Source organism: Pinus tabuliformis, chromosome J (assembly GCF_031772625.1).
Source record: "Pinus tabuliformis cultivar Carrire ecotype Pingquan chromosome J, CPIR1, whole genome shotgun sequence".
Lineage (NCBI taxonomy): Eukaryota > Viridiplantae > Streptophyta > Pinopsida > Pinales > Pinaceae > Pinus > Pinus tabuliformis.
In genome coordinates this window covers 494,103,095-494,108,034 of record NC_142295.1, presented here as the reverse complement: position 1 = coordinate 494,108,034, position 4,940 = coordinate 494,103,095, and the positions used below count along the sequence as shown (strand labels likewise).

At 38.5% G+C, this 4,940-nt stretch overlaps 1 pseudogene; it reads left to right on the top strand.

The window, feature by feature from the left end:
* The first annotated feature begins 231 nt into the window (after nt 1-231).
* On the top strand, nt 232-1,155 carry LOC149227948 (E3 ubiquitin-protein ligase RSL1-like; annotated as a pseudogene).
* Nucleotides 1,156-4,940: the final 3,785 nt, after the last annotated feature.

Here is a 4,940-nt window from a genome sequence, read left to right as displayed (position 1 = left end):
ATCTTGCTTGCTGTGTTTTGATGGTGTGGCCGGCTCTGTAAACCCGGATTTGAATCTTGCTTGCTGTGTTTTGTGTTTCATATAGGTATTTTATGTGTTAGTGGGGAGGTTTGGTTTTTAGAAGTCTGATGTTATAATTTGGAGTAAAAAATTAAAAACTATGTCTAACTGCTATCTGCGATTTTTTCATTTATGATTATAATTTTTAATTTGGTTAAGGCGAATAACAGCATGGATGCAGGCAGCAGTGACATGGAAACCCAATACCACCACCATAAAACCACCAACAATACCAATGTTGATGTTGGTGGCACTCAGAGAAACAGGAGACCTGATGAATATCAAAGCGAGGAAAAGGATAGTTTCAGTATCTGCCTTCAAGACATCAATGCAAATCAAATGCACAAAATAATTTCTTGCCACCATACTTACTGTTATTTTTGCATGGCTCGACACGTTATGGTGAAGTTGATTCAGGGAGGTGTGCCTGCATGCCCATATGAAGGCTGCAATTCCAAACTGACTGCAGATGATTGTGAGAAATTCTTGTTGCCCGAATGGCTTGAGATTTTTTCAGAGGCAGCAATTCCAGATTCAGAGAAAGTATATTGTCCCTATCCTAACTGCAAAGCTGTGATGGCTCAATCAACATTAGTCAGGTGCCCACAAAATCCCTCTTCCTCTTCTTCAGCAAATTCTTTCCCAACAACAACAGCAACAAAATGCCAGAAATGCCAGGGATTATTTTTGTACAGAATGTAGGGTTCCTTGGCACATGGGCATGTCATGTGGTCAGTATGCTTCTCAGCCATGCGGTGTAGATGCAGAATTCAATATTCTTGTTGAGAAAAACAAGTGGCAGCGCTGTGAAAAATGCAAACACTTGATAGAAAAAATAGATGGTTGCAACCACATCACTTGCAGGTATTGGATTTGCAATCCCTGGAAAATTTTGTTTAATTTATTGCCTTTTATTGATAGAATTTGATTAACATTTATATTAATTGTAGGAATTTTGTCTGATAGAATTTGATTTATTTTAATACTTTTAATTTGTTTTAATTCTGCATTTTCAGGTGCGGTTTTAGATTTTGTTACCTATGTGGGAAATCAGTTTGTTATTGCTCTGCTGATGATGATTTTGGGTATTCATGATGAAGAGTAACTTTTGTTTTATGAGGTTAAAAATATTATGAAAATTATTTTGTTTTTATGTGAAATTTATGTGAATTTGTTTTTATTTAAAAGAAATTAAATTAAAAAGATTGACCAGTTTGGTTTTATATTCAATTAAATTAGATAACTTGCTTTTATATAAATAGTATTAAATTTATTATGTTAAAGATGTTTTTTGATATTTTAAATTGGAATTAATGATCTCTTTAAAATATAAAAAAGTCTTTTTTATTTTTCATTATGTTTCAGTGGCTTTTAATGTTCACTAATTTTTAATTATGTCACAATTTCTATTTAAAATTAATTATATTTCTCAATTGTGTCACATTTTCCCTTTAATATTAGATGTAATAGTGCTTCAAGTCATATCAATATTTTATAGGATGCAATCCCCCGTTACTCTCTAATGGCTGAGTGCAAAGTCAACATCTTTATCACACCTTTTAATTTTGAAAGGTCTTTTGGGATTCAAATTAATGGTAGAAAACATCAAGTATCTTTCTTTCTAGTTAATCAAAACTTTAATTTAAATGGGAAAAAACATAGCCCTCAGGAGGATAAATGGATATTATATATATATTTGTAAGCTTAGCAATATATTTTATTCATTCATCTATAAACAAACATGTTATAATTATATGAGTCATTCGGTGACCAAAATCTGCCCAGTGGGAAACCAAATCTGTTGGCCACCGAATCACATTATAAGCTATCCAAAACATAAATAGTTTGAGCCTATTTAACCAAGCCTTATATGGTTGATAGTCTGGAAACCAACTAGTAAGCATGATACTAAAAACATAAATGCTACCCGACATATACAACCAAATTTAAGCTAAAATTAACAGTCATAGCTTCGACCCACTAATCATTTGACGATTTCACTAGAGCAAGATATTCAACACTTGATCCTAGCAATTTAGATTGCGGCAAACATGGGATATGCCGCTCAATGCAACCAAGGTGGGCGTTCTGATTTTGCAACTGAAGCTGGATAAATTGGAGTTCATTTTGAATGTCTCGTAGGCCTAGCTTGGCCTCACTTTGTGTCGTTGTGTTGGTGGTCGTAGACATTGCTTTGGCCACTATGCACTTCATTAACCAGTAGAGATCGATGAACTATCTGAACAGGGAGAGATTACCGCGTGTGTACCCAGGGTCCATGATTAGTTCCCCCCCAATCTTCGGCTGGTGGTTCAAGCTCAACTTGCAAATTCAACTCTGCCTCCTAGTTTGTAATCAATCGTTTCACTTGTGCTAGGGTCCCTTTGCAATAAGCTTCGATGGTGGCCTGAAGATTCTTAGAGTTTGTTTTTCGACCCATCTATCATACAGTCCCATGCCGCGCAGTCTCATCTCGCGCAGTCCCCTGCTGCATACTCTCTCGCCACACAGTCCCCTGCTGTGCAACCTTCTGCCACTCAATCTGACTGTAAGACAACCCAACATCTTTACCTTTGTTTTCCTAGTGTCTTTTTGTCTCTTCCGCCTCAGCCCGAGGCTCCACCGCGAGATTGAGACTTCACCATATCTGCCAAGGCTAGGTCCCTTTTCCTCACCCTTCTCCCACCTTCCTGCGCTCATAACCCAACCCATTGTATAGAGGCTAGAAGTGGAGACATCGTAGCCAAATCTCGAATATGATTTGTATAGAGAGCCACCTGAAAGACAAACACTAGCTTAATGAATGGCCAAAAAAACAAGTGAAAATACAGACGACCCTACGTCCCTTCAGAATTCCACCACCCAAGCTAGCAAGCATATATAATCAATAACCCTTCGTGGGTGGGAGGTATCACTAGAATAAAAATATTGTCCCCCTTGGCCCCTTGTGCCCTGAGTCCGTAGAATCGACGCTGATCACTTACCTAAACCCTTACTCTCCACAAGGCTTAACCCAACAATTCAAGCTTAAATCGGGTAACCCAATTATCAACATGCAGAGAAAACATCATGAGAAAAACTGGAAACCAGTAAACATGCCCATTTGAGAAAGGATATTGCTAAAAAATATAGAAATCAACATTACATAATCGAGAAGGCCTATATTTCCACTCACATATACTACTAATTTAACTAGTGTTTCTTTTCCCTTCCTGGCGCGAAGTTTATCACGAGTAGCCGCATCCCACCTAGGATACAAAGATAGCATTATAACATACCTGAATTTATACGCCAACCTCGAATAGAGACATGCAACAACTGGGTATACCTCTCACGTTCTGGCGTCGTGAACCTGTAACCAACAAACTTAGGCTCCTTAAGAAGCTAAGGACTCGAGTTTACACACTGGATATATGGTATTAACTCCACCTTCGCTCTCACCACCTGTAGGTGTCAAGGATTAACAAATTTCATGTCGTGGATCTGACAAGATTTGTGATGCTTCATGTTATCATAGTGAATAAGTGTGTGAGGGTGTGGGGATACCACCCATCGTCCCAAAACAATAAATGCTCTGTCATACCAATCAAACCCAAGCGGACCTCCAACTATTTTGCACCCCGATCGGGGGTTATGATTAGGAGACAGGTCCTAGTTCAAAGTTAGAGTCAATTGATCCATTCCTACTTCCCCAATCTCATTTATCCAAGGATTATCTATATTCACTCCTGAGTGAAGACAACCCCAGTTTGCTAAGAAGTCCGCAACTTTGTTGCCACTGCGGCAAGAATGTGAGGGGATAATATATTCAAAATCTTGAATAAGTTCATTGATATCCTGGATCAAGCAAGAAGTCCTCCAGCTTTTAGTAATATTTTCCCACTGGGACCCTTGGTTAAGCTTTTTAATAGTATCAATGACTAGAGAAGAGTCGCCTTCCGCCACCATTTTTCTCAGCCCTTCCATTCTGGCTATTATCAATCCATGCTTAACAACATTGAATTCAACTTCATTGTTACTTTCCATGCCACAATCCAAAGCATATATTCGGATAATCTAGCCCTACAAATCCCTAATGACCCCTCCAAAACCCGCATCCCCAGGGTCACCTTTGGATGAACCATCAAAATTTAACTTGAGAAAACCCTCAGGGGGCATGAGAAGTGAGAAGGATATTGGCTGGGAGGAAACTTTAATTTCCAAGATGAGGGTGCAAGCATTTTCGGGGAAAAGTTGAGAGTAGATAGTATATGCACTTCTTGGGGTTTGACCTTCCAATCATCAGAATTCCATTTCTTTGCTAGTATAGATTCTCTTACATTTTGGAGTATTCCGTTCCATATTTCCAAGTGTGACAGTTTATAGTCCTTGAAAATTATTCTGTTCCTTTCCTTCCATACTACCCATAAAATAAAGGCGAGAGATAGACACCAGGTTCAATTTACAATAGGACTAGAAGAAATTCCTTTCCTCCAAATCCCAATGGTGAATCAAATACTGTTATTATCACGGTCTAGATGACCAAAAATAATATCTATTTTCTGTCAGAGATGGGCTACAAAGGGGCATAAATTCAGGAGATGCTCTATGGTTTCAGTTTAAAAGGCACACATAGTGCAGAAAGAGGGCCCATGGATTCCTCTCTTCTGTAATTGGTCCCAAGTGAGAATCATGCCACTGCACACTAGCCGTAGGAAGTACGTTACTTTCAACCAAAATTGTCCCGTCCATATTTCCCTCTAGACTGGATTGTACTGAACTAAATGCTCCTCTACTACTAGTTGGTAAGCTTCTTTTATGGTGAACATACCTTTGGTTTTATAGCCCCACCTGAGAATGTCTTCTCCTTCTAATGATGCAATTCTTATAATGCACAGATC